This window comes from Pteropus medius, unplaced genomic scaffold, assembly GCF_902729225.1.
Source record: "Pteropus medius unplaced genomic scaffold, Ma_sr-lr_union100, whole genome shotgun sequence".
In the NCBI taxonomy this organism is placed as follows: Eukaryota; Metazoa; Chordata; class Mammalia; order Chiroptera; family Pteropodidae; genus Pteropus; species Pteropus medius.
This window is the reverse complement of record NW_024352786.1, coordinates 14,358,027-14,370,834: the sequence shown is the minus strand read 5'-3', so window position 1 is coordinate 14,370,834 and position 12,808 is coordinate 14,358,027. Positions and strand designations below refer to the sequence as shown.

General features: G+C 33.9%; 1 protein-coding gene and 1 pseudogene across 3 annotated transcripts in view; both read left to right on the top strand.

The window, feature by feature from the left end:
• The window catches only part of PCDH7 (protocadherin 7), a 356,517-nt gene that overhangs the window by 338,715 nt on the left and 4,994 nt on the right, over positions 1-12,808 (top strand). The gene's annotated exons all lie outside the window — the stretch shown is intronic.
• LOC120591345 (uncharacterized) lies at positions 1,681-1,799 on the top strand (annotated as a pseudogene).

Below are 12,808 nucleotides of genomic sequence, written 5' to 3'. Positions count from 1 at the left end.
GGTCTTCTTTGCCTAAGAGCTGCAGAATAGCCAGTGAAACTAATTCATTGAACACATGGGAAAATCTGTTTACACCATGAAAGCTGTTTTCCTATGTGATGCCCACTGCTGGCAAAATCAAAACTGAAAACATTGAAAAAAAAGAGAGTGAAATAAAGAGCATGCGTGGCAGATGGTGGAGATAAATACTTGATCGTCACTGTCTGCTAGTCTCACTGTACTCTTTTCTTTGAATTATCACAGTCCCATAATTTTGCCACAATTATCTATGAAATTATGCTGATTGTTAAGCTCTGATTCATGCTTTTCTTAAGTCATCTGCAGAAGAAATGACATTCTAATTGCACTCCTGAATTTTTTACACTATGAGTTTGTTAAGCACAGACACATTTTACAAAAAAAAAAAAAAAAAAGCCTAAATGTATGTAATTTGACATTGTGATAGATTAATACTTAGGCATTAGACCAACAGTACAATTAGACAGCTTAAATGTGTCCTACATCTTAATGTCTATTTGACTTTAAGAAGTCACATTAAGTCCTCTTTTTACAAAGAGTCTGTTGCCATTTTGCTTATTGAAATAAATCAAAGTCTATCAGAGGATTTAAGTAGATTATGAGAAGGCTCATCACAATTACACATAATTCTAGAAAATTGGAATCTAGGGAATTAACTGTAAATTCAGAAAGTCTCTAGGTAAGAAACTGTATTTACAGTAGACTTCCTAAAGTGGTTATTGAGGATGTGACTAACTCTTATTCTTTGAGGTATCTAAATTCCTTTTTAATAAGGATAAAATTTAGTCTCTGAAGTAGAATTTGAAATGACAGCTAAAAATACAATTTAAAATTTACATGACATTGTGTGCATGTTATCAGCATATTTTGTATTAAATATGGTATAATACGTAGCTTACTCAGAAACAGCCAAGAACATACAGATTCCCATGTGATATGATTTAAATTATAGACTTTCGATCTTTTGTCAGTGTGACACAATTAATAAATATCATGTTATATAGAAACCAAGTATACACATATAAGTGTGTGTATATACATATATTTTAAAAAATCAACAAAAGCATCACAGAATAATGTGAACTGGTTATGACTCTCTAAATGGGTTCAACTACCAACTAGTGAATCATGATCCTGTTTGGAAAGCACTGATCTAAAATACCTAAGGTCCTACCCACTTAAAATGTATCCATCGGTTTGCTACCAAAAGGCAAAATAAAATTTGTTGAACTGAAATTAGTTGGCACATTGCCTGCAATAGTTTCTATTGAGATACTTGCATATACATACAAGAATGAGACAAGAACCTTCTGCTTTTCATATCTCCTATCATGTAGAATATATTCCCTGAATGACTCCATATTTTGAAATTTTTCATCTATGATACAAGCTGTGTATTAGCAAAAAAAATTATTTCTCAAGTTTTATTATTAAAAGATTTGTATAACTGCCAACCAGAGGTCCTGACAACACTAAAATGACTACAAAATAAGTACCATCCATAAGAAAGAAACTTAACAACTTAGTTCATATGTACAGCCTTGTGACAACTAAATATAGCATTTTCCCATTAGACATTTTCTTAGCACCTACAAGGACCCACCCTCCTGCTCCAGCCTGAATATGAGAACTATATTTTGTTCTATAAAATATAACTATGGAGTCTACAGCCATGCTACCCTGAACAAGCCCGATCCCGTCTGATCTTGGAAGCTAAGCAGGGTCGGGCCTGGTTAGCACTTGGATAAGAGACCACCTAGGAAGACCAGGTATTGTAGGAGTAAAAAATAAAAAAAAAATAAAAAATAAGGGATTGTAAGCTGACAAGGTCCTTGCAATCTGTGAGGTCAACCAAGGGTTGCTTTGCCTAATATATATATATCTCCATGGATTATTTTGATCAACTACATTGTTCAGTTAGAAATCAAACCTCAACTATAGAGATTATAGAACGGATCTTGAAAGAGGATAAGAGAGCTAGTGGTGGAGAAGTTCATTCAGATCTGCACATAACAAACAAAAACAGAACACAATAAAAAATACTTCACATCCTCTGCTTGGCTAATTACATTGCATTCACAATTAACAGATGTTATTATAATCTTTCTACCAGTGACTATCGTGAAGTCAGATATAATTGTCAAGGATAACTTGATATCTGTCTCCCTACCGACTTTTTCATTTATTCATTCATTCAAAAGGTGCTCATTGAGGATGTAACGGGCTTGGTTCTAGGATCCAGAGTACAAGGTTAAGTGGTTTATGAACCCTATCCACAGGGAGTTACCGTGTAAGAAATGTCACATGAATAGGTAGCAGATTTCAATGCAATATATTAAATGCTATGATAGAGATAGAGGATGAAGACTAAGGAGGCAAAGGGAAATTAGAATTAGGCTGGTTAGGTGAAATCTTAAATGAGACATCACTGAACTCCATTTTGAAGGATTCGTGGTAGATAGATAGATGATAAGGCAAAGAATACCAGACGAAGCAACACATTAATATCACAAAGACCTGGAACAGCAGGAGGCTTTCTAGAAATGATGACATTAGGTTTGTTGAAGTGGTAAGTGGAAGATGGGGTTTAAGAGGTAGGCAGGGTCCAGATCCTGAAGGGCCTTCTGTGTAAAAATATGGAGTATGAAAATTATAATGAAATTTCTAGAAAAGGGTTTTAAACTAGGGAGAGAATTGTTACTCTACTTTCTATTCTTAAAATAATCCTACAGGTGCCTTTTACTAGACAGTTTGCTGCTAATTACTCAGAAGGAAACAGGCTAACCAAACAAAAGTGACATTTTTAGTAACAAATATTAGAAAGTGACAAAAGCACCATAAGTCTGGCAAAGACTTCGTTAGAGTTATGCCCTGGGATCCAGCTCTGCTTCTTAGATGTTATGCCAAAGTCTCTTTCTTTTCTCTTCTTGGGAATTACACTACCCAAATTTAGAATGTCTTAAAATGGTATCTTTGGTAATAAGCCCAGAGACAGCTCTCATTGAGGGACCCAGGAGAAAGATGTTGTTACTCAGAAAAGTGAGCTGTTAGTACTTTCCGGAGTAGAAAAGAAATTGAACTTTGTTGATTGTTCATATACAAATAACTTAGATAATTACATAGTAGGATGTAGTAAACTTTTTAAAAGAAAAAAAATGAAAATACTTGAGCAGATGCTCAAAAATTAGATAAACATGACTCAATGAAAACTCTGAAAATCTTTCTCAAAGATCTTTCACTCTATTTCCTTTAATGGATGAAATATAGGTAGAAAGGATCAAATGCATCAAGTCTATGCCGTCCCTCCACTAACCAGAGATTGGTGAGAGTATATATTAGGTTCTCATTGCAACTGAAACAAATTACTAGAAACTTAATGTCTTAAAAAAATAAAAATTTATTCTCTTATCGTTCTGTAGATGAGAAGTCTGACATGGATCTCCTCAGGCTAAATTCAAAGTCTCAACAGGGCTACATTTTTTTCTAGAGGCTTGAAGGGAGAATCTGTTTCCTTGCCTTTTCCAGTTTTGAGAGCCTACTCACATTCCTTGGTTTGTAGCCTAAACCTTTATAATCTCTCTGTTTTAAAATCCATTTATTAGCAACCTCAATGCCATCTGAAAACCTTAACTGCCCTTTGCCATGTAACCTAACACATTCACAGGTTCTGAGAATTAGTCTTTACAGTGGACCCTTATTCTGCCCACCACGGAAAGGTTGTGAGAGCATCACTTGGAGCATGAGAAGTGCCTCTGCATCCGTGCAGCATGAGAAGGTACAAAGTAGATGTGAAAGAATCTCCAGAACTTGCTTCTCTGACTGTCTCAGGCTTCAGTGGTGGTTCAACAGTGAGATTTTGCCACTCTCCAAAGAAATAGGAAGTAAATAAAGGGAAACATTTCAATGAGCAGCAAAAATCAATAAAGCAAACCGATCCAGCATTATTTCATTGATTTCCCCCACTTTAGCGACTCATTGAGTCCTGCTTGCTAGTCATCAAGGATCATTTTCTTCCTTTTCCTTTTTTTTTAAACTGCTCTACACTCTCAAGCTCTTTAACTCTCCTCAGGTCCTAATTGTGATGGCCAAATTTAGTTTCAACTGATCAACTTATTGACCAGAATTAAGGGGCCACTGTTCCAACTATTTTAAAGCTTTCCCCCAAAATGGTGTTTCAGCTCCTACCAAAAGCTTTCAGAGCCTCATCTCTCAACAATGCTCCAAAACTCAGTATTTTCATGAAATTGTCCTCAGTAAGGAACAAAAGTATAAACTCTTGGACTTTCTCCCAAATCACAGTAACTAATGAAATTCTATCACAACACAGCTTGTTACTATAGGGGCCTTTCCAACCAGATAAGCTGTTCTGCGTGACTTGTGAGATATTTCAATAAGTAATCCCATGAAAAAAGTTCAAGAATGTGTTTTGAAATGTCTATATGATTAGAATAATTGTATAGCTTTTTAAATATCTCTACACCGAAGGAGAAAATGAATGGGTACTGTGATTTTGCCACATTAAAAAAAATTAGTATATTACTTCAGTAAATTTAAATTGCTACGACATCCCTTCACAAAAAGTAATCACATTACATTACAGTTCTACATCTTACATGATTTGGGCTTTACCGCAGTTCATGTTAGACTTTTATGCAAAATAATACCTAGAAAACATGCTTAAAAATCCTTATATAAGATTATGGCCACTGTAGTATTTCTCTTCCTCTTTAAAACATCCTGAAATACGGACTTAATTTGTTGTAATATTTAACATATTTGCATTAAGTATTTAGCTATTTCATACCAGCTACTTATTACAGGAGTTATTTTTTAATTCATGATTTTTTTTCAGGTTTTTGTTCCACCTCTTTACTTGTATAAAATTATGTGTTATGTGGAGAAGCAAATTATGTGTTACATGGGTACTGCCTTCTATCCATACACAATATTCTAGCAGTTAATAGAGACTGCTAGAATATACATCCATTCCTAAAGACAATATTAACTTATTGTAAAAGATATATTCTACAACTTTATGGCCAATAATGAAAATTTGAATATTTGAAATCATTACTAGAACGTGACTCTAAATTGATACTTGCAACTTTTTTAGTAGCAAATGATTTCTAATATAAGAAAATGCAAGAGACTAGAAGGAAAATCATGAAAGCTACAGTCTTTGCAGTGGAAAATAAATATGAATGGCCAAAAACCCAGAACTGGGTCTATTTTCAGTGGAAAAATCAATTGCTAACTTGTGAAGTAAATGTCCCCAGCCTCTTCCCAGATTTTATAAACTCTTTTGATCAATGTTGGAGCATCTTCTCATTTCTAGCACTTCCTTCCTCTCTTTCCACTCTGCTCCCTTAACACTTCTTTAACCTTTGCTTCTAATTTTGCGTATGTAGAGAGAGAAATCAAAGTGAAGCAACATCTCTGATGTGCATAAACTGATCGCTCCGAAGCAGTCACCACACATTTTTTCTCCTGTAGAGCAGTTTTCATGTGCGAACCAGCAGATTTGTGTTTTAGTTGATTCAGCAAGACTGCTTGAGACATGGCGTGCACAGTCCCCACTGTATATGATAAAGCCACATTCAGAGTGACAGTGGTCTAGGCCTCAGGGCAGTAAATGCTTCTTGAGATACATTCAATTGCTGTTTAACTGAGTTTAGCCTATGGTATGGAGAAATGTTGCTGATGCTTTCAAACATGTTTAAACATTTTAATATTGTCTTGGCATGTCAGCCCAAACTAGAGCACTCCTAGGGATAATGTAGTAAAATCCTGTAATTACAGGACCAGAATTTCCAGAGCTTTCTATGGTAACCCGCTGCTTGAACTTCTTAATTGAATGTGCTTATATCTTTTAAAGTGTTCTTTTTAAGAGTTGTACTTTTAGTAATAGTGGTCAGTTTCTTACTCATAATGAGGAGGCATAAAAGAAGTAGAAATGTATTGTTTTCAGATCTCATGCTGTTGACTGGAGCAGTTTATTTATTGCAGACAGTATAATACATCCTTGATCACTAGCTCAGTGATCTATTGCTGCATCCATGAACTTCGTCCCCCAAACAAACAAATACAAACAAATATAACTTGGAGACTTCAGAGAGCAAAGATTTATTACTTCTCACATTTCTAGGTATTGGCTGCACAGTTCTGTTAGTTTTGCCTGCCTTGCTCATGTAGCTATATTCACCTGGAGCATTGGCTGTAGTAGGTACTGCTGAGGCAGCTGAGTCTTCCTCTCAGAGAGCCTTTCATCTTCAAAGAGGCAAGATCATGCTATCTCTTAGGATGGTGATCGCAGGGTTCCAAGGGCAAAAGCAGAAACTGTTAGGTCTCTTGAGACCTAGTCTGGAAATAGGACAGTATTTCCTCTACTTTCCAGTTGTCAAAGCTAGACCAACTTTAAGGCATGCAGAAATAGAATCTACATTTTGACAGTAGGAGCAGTGATGTCACATTGCAAAGGGGTATGTATTAGGAGAATAGAGGAATTTCTGACCTTATATGGCAATTTAAAACCATTGTCTACACATATCAAGAAATATGCATAGATCATGTACCGAATGGCTCCTTTGTTTTATTATTTTTTATATATGAGAGATGCATGACATTTTGCGTATTTGTCTTGTTTTTCTTGCCTTCTTTTGATTTTTTAATGTCTTAGTCTTAGTTTATTACTAATTTTTGACACATCAGTAGAATGGAGCTCCTTCTTGCATTGTGATCTATGAAGGCAAAGCAAGATAGCAAGCCGGCAAACCGTTTCTTTCAAGTGAAAATGGTTAATTGTGAGGTTGATCTGTTTAGGTTGTAAAGATAACTGCAAATAATAGAGCATTAGCCCTTTAATTTGAGCAACCATAATGACACATACTGAATGAATCTTCTTTGGCTTAGTAAGTATTAAGTATTAGAAAGTACGTGATGTAGAATAACCAGGATACAGTGACCAGTGTGTTTTTCTAAATAGATGGTAGCTCTGGTATGTTGCAGACTCTATCAGTATAAATCTATTAGTACTATAGGAAAAGTTTCTCAAAATCCATGCCCCCCTTTTATTTTTTTTTAAATTACAGTTGACATTTAATGTTATTTTATGTTAGTTTCAGGTATAAAATACATCCCCTTTTAATTGATGATTGGTATTAATTATATAATAAGCTATCCAAAACCATAGAGGCCAGATACATCTCAAAATTTAGAATCTTTCATGTTTTAGAAAAGGTACTATCATTTGTGTTTCATATATTATTTTTAAAAATCTGGAAGAGTCTGATATAGTGCTCTTAATTAAACATACTATTTCTGTAGTAAAGCATAAATATTCACATTGAGATAAATGAAGATGAAAAATAGCCTTGTATTAAAGTCAGATTGGTTTTAAAGTTTTAGGAAAAAATAACTTTTGGTTTTCCAAGATATTTTGGATTACTGAATATGGATAAGGGATTGTGCACCTGACATAGCAAATATTTATTGAGGTTTTCTTGTGTGCCAAGAATTATTACAAGTACTTTATCTATATTAACACATTTAATTCTCACAATAATCCTAAAAAGTTAATTTAATCTTATGCCCATTATACAGATAAGGAAATTGAAATAAATTCGGCAACTTGTTTACAAGTATACACTTACTAAGTGACAAAGTTAGGGTTTGAATTGGGGAGCCTGGCTCTTGATTCTATTTCTTTAAACACTCTCCATTTTACTAATAGAAGATTATAGGCAGAGAAAAAAAAATTATGTGTATATATATATATATATATCTCTTCCTCCTTAAATCTCCCCAGGGGCTATGACCTACTATTCACTGAACATCTACACTACACGAGACACTATGCTATGGGTTTTATATACATTAACCCTTTTACCCCCACAATAAATAGAGGAGTAGGTATTATTATCTCCCATATGAGGATCTTGAGGCTCAGAAAAATTATATGTAAGTCACACAGCTTATACACAATGGGCCCGAAATTCAGTAATGTTGAAATTCCAAATTTCCCGTTCTTTTTACATGTTCACTGTCCCTTGATGGAAAATATAGATGAGACTAAAGGAAGGGTTGGAGATATGCCATCCTTATATCCTCTTTTAATGTGGTTTGATCAAATGCTTTTATGATAAGTAAGAATACCACTTAGAAATCTTGACCCGCCCCCCACCACCCTTGTAGGTCTGACATTTACTTACATAATGTAAGTTTCCCCTTCTTTTAGAAAGTGTTCATATATTTAGAGGACCACGAACTGCTCATGTGAGTCAGTGATTGGACTCCATGATCTGTTAAGTGCTTGTCTTTCTAGTTTTTCCAAATCCTGAACAGGTAAAAGGAAGCCATCGAGGTTATTTAAAAGAGCCTAGTCCAACGTGGTATGCACGTTTAGGGCCTTGTCCTCTCACACCTAAGCTTTCTTGGCTACATAAAAATGTTTTGGCTCACTGACATTTATTTCTTCTCAGTTCTATTATTTAAGATTTTTAAAAAAAATTTGTTGACAGCTATTTTAAAATAAAGCACTCCATTTAATCATTTGAGTAAAAGAGACTAAAGAAAGTAAAGGTAATGTTAAAAAGTTTGTTGAAAAATGATTGCTAATTATCTCTTCTTTTCATTCCTTTGTAAAACTTTTTCATAGGCCACTAAATTTTACCAGAATTTAGGAGTGCCTCTGGAGAAAGAGGTCATCATATAACAGGAAGTAGAGTAGTATAAAAAATAATAATAAATGTTTTTGAAAGGTGTCCATATGTTTTTTTTTCCTGCCCCAAAGAAAAGAATATCACATTTTTTTTTTATTCGCAGAATTTTGTCAAGTATTGTTAAGAATGCACTAGTGCTTAACTTTAAAGAACTGATTGTAAGAATGATGTGACTGTCTGGGATGTCTACACATTGACTAACAACAACTCATTTATCTCATATGTTTAGGTAATTAAGTAATTTATATATTAAACAAATAAGCAAATGATACATACATCTTTAAGTATCTGAGCTTTTTTAAAACAAGCGAGAAAAACTAATCGGAAACATTTTAAAACTAAATGTGATATTTTCATGTCTTCTTTTAGGAAACAGAAATATCCTTGTATATTCAGCCCCAAGCTAAGGGCCTAAAGTAGAGTGAGTGTCCAGAATGCTGGTAGAATACATAACTCAGCATATGAAAATCCTTACTGGTGCAGAGCTGTCTTCAAGAGCCTTAATGATGCCAGTGCTCTCCTATAATAATGATGCCTCTAATGGTTTCTGAATTGTGTAGTACAGCTTCTGGAAACATTAAATACCTCTATAAACCTAGGCTTTCCTTGTTATTTCTAATGATTCTACAACATTTTGTCTGCCTGTCACTTCTTGTTGAGGTCACTGTAGCAGCATCATTTCCCTGCCCACTCACCTACCCTGCATTTTAAGAACAAACACACTTCTTTTTAAAGAAAGAACCCAACATCTTACATTAGTTATAATTTCCTTTACTTTTGGAAACATATAGTTTAAGAGAGGATGCACCATTTTTTTTTTCATTAAATAGTAAAATTTGTGACTTTGTGGCATCTATTTCTTCTACTACTCAGATATGTTTTTCTCTTTCTTTGAAGACTGCTGCTTTTTCTTATGGCTATGGGTAGCAGTAATTGATCTCTAAATAATTCAGTTGTTATATTTTAAGATAGAGCAATATGGTGTAATGGAACACTGAAGCAAAAGTCAAAATACTTGTTCTTTGGCCTCAGTTTACCCATAAGCTAGACCCATCTCTGCTTCCATTCTCTTTGCTTTTTGATTGTAGTGATAAGTAAAAAGGAAGACATGTAGAAAAGTACTTTTTATGTTATAAGTTGTTCTAAAATCGTTTACTATTATGATGGCTTAAAAGTATGTACTTTCAAGAGAGAAATTAACTTTATGTCTAAGAAAGACATTTAACTCTTCAAAATGATGTAATGATTCTAGTAAGTGGTATAATTAGACAAAAATGGAGAACTCCACAAATAATGCTAAAGCAACAACAAGATCTAATGAATACAATTTCTACTTCGAGCCTTTTAAGGATTGATATAATTGAGTTGGGAAAGGGGCTTGAAGGAAGTAACTTTGTTGCAGAAAATGCTTATAGAGAATGTCATTACATTTCATTACAGAACATTTTTTGTTGTTGTTGTAGATTTAGTCCATACTAACTAACAAGGATTGCGATTAAGTGTTTTCCATTTTTGCTCTGGTCAAAATGAAAGGAAATCATAGTAAACTAAAGCATGATATAATGTTCTCAGATATTAAAAATGCATCTTTCAGTGAAAGACTGAACATTAAGGACTACTAGTTGTAGAAGCTCTGCCTGCATATTCCCACACATACACACACAAACAGGACATTTTACCAGTATATTTTTTGTGAAAGGAAGAAAGAAGTGTATTTAATGATTCTCTAAGACCTTAAATAGCTTTTATTTTTTAAAGATTTTTACTATATACTTGCATAATTATAATAAGAAAATATAGAAACACCGAAAAATACTATTCCACTCAGGCCTCCCTTAATATTTTGCACCATAATACAAATTGCATTTGTTAATCATTGGCATTTCTTTTGAGGATTCATTTAAGTCATCAAGATTGGAAATTTTGATTGCTCGTGATGAATCTCTTATAGCCTTTCTTGATTATTTTCTAAATTTGATGACAAACACTGCAACACGTCTCAGCCAATTAGGCTTGTCAACTTCCACTGTGGTCTCCAATCAAGTGTTTGACTTTGGAAATGACAGGAGATCCTTATTAAAAGTCATGCTTCTTGGATAGAGATGTAGCAGCCCGCACATGAGGTTGATGGCAAAAGAGACAAGCTGCCTCTTATTAAAAGCAATAAGAGGAAATCAAATTTAGTATTATGAAGTAAATTCTGAGGGAAGGAATTAAAGAGTATTTCATGTTTAGTTGATTGGAAATTGAGTCAACCTAAATGAATATTTCTTATGATCTACAGGGAATTCAGGTATACAAGTTAAACAACAGGTGAGAAGAGTTGTTATAGTATTAATATAGCACTGTGAGCTGTCTCTAAATGCATTTCAAACGAAACAAGAACACAGTCCTGTGAATGTCAAACTGGAATGTAAATTAATCCCTGAAAAGCAGCAACATGTGTAAGTCATTGCATAAGTAAACTGACACATTGTGTGAGACCTAAGTAAAATTAGAGAGATGATCAGAGACCATTCTGGGTCATTTCTGCAGGGGATGACAGCCACATTCATAGAGATTTTTCTTATTTCAGTACTAAATTCCTGATTATTGTCTTGTGTTCTTGCTAGGTACTATCAGAAGAGGAAAAGAGGAATTTGAACTTGTTAAAGCAGTGAAGAAAAAAAAAGAATGTTTAGAGTAAAAAATAGATCTGCTCTTACAGTTTGCATTTTTATAAGGTTTTTTTTTTCTCCTGTTCAAAGCATTTAGGTCAGTTTGAAATAAACAAAGTTAACCCAAGATAGGAAATATTCCCAAAGAACTCACAGTTTGCTCATTTAAAATAACTGGATTACATAAACCATTCATATAAATTTATCAATAGTTTGATTTTTTAAAAATATGCGTTTGAGAGACACAGGGAATTTAGCATAAAGAAATGTGCTTTTCCTTTGATGATGAAATTAATAAGCTCTGCCCACTTAAAAGTCGAATAGCAGCATGTGCAACTACAATAAATAATTATCTTTGCATTTTACTATTGGGAGAGAGAAAAGTGATTCTGGATTTCCTCTGAAGACACTGACATTTCCTATTTGAGCTCGCAGCACACAATATAAAAATCTCAGGCCACAGTGGTTCCAAAATCAGTGGGCTGACAAATGTCAATATTTCAGTTATCCAAGACTAAAGGGGAAAAAAAGACATGTAACATTGGAGGACTACTTTACTTAGGAGATTTGGCGGAGTAAAACTCTAAAAATCCTATACAAATAATTGCCAAAGTAGGAACACAATGTTAAACCATAGAGAACGGTGTGAGGAGACAAAAGCAGGGCATATAAATATATCGGAGAGCATATAGACATACTGGGAATAATTTATACAGCACTTTCTTCTATTTTAAACCAAAACTACCCAGGATCACATATATGTAAATCTCACTAATTCCATTTGTCGTGGTTATATTTGCAGATGTCAAAAATTGTCCATCTTTGTAAGTCCCAAACCTTATAATAAAATGATACTATATGATATAAATTGGAGTACAGTCATATTATGTTCTTCTGTTTGTCAATAAACTATAAAACATATTAAATATAATCCTGGAGGTTATTCTCTTAGAATCTGTTGAGGTGGAGCAGGTTTGTCTCTCTCTCACTCTCCCTTTCTCGAACAAAAATGAAGTCTGTTAAAAATATATGTATTAGTAATATTAAGGAAATTAATAACTATTCTCCAAAGACATACGTACTTAATGATTTTAATCACACATTCTTAACTGCCATCTTTAATCTTGATTCCTAGGAATTCTCTAGATATGACTTAACTTTATAGAAATAGGAGACATTTTCCATTCCAATAGGCAACACTATTAATTAGGACTACATGCTATTTCATCAAAACTTTAAGAACTTGACTGTATTTACTCAATACATTGCATTTCACTTAATATTTCATTCAGCAAACACCTTCACAAATGTATTTTTATGTGAACACTCAGAGAATTATCCCATAGCACATATTAGGTCACATACACTGTGAGAGATTGGAGAATGGGGGTGAGGGTGGGCCAGGTGGTAATATTG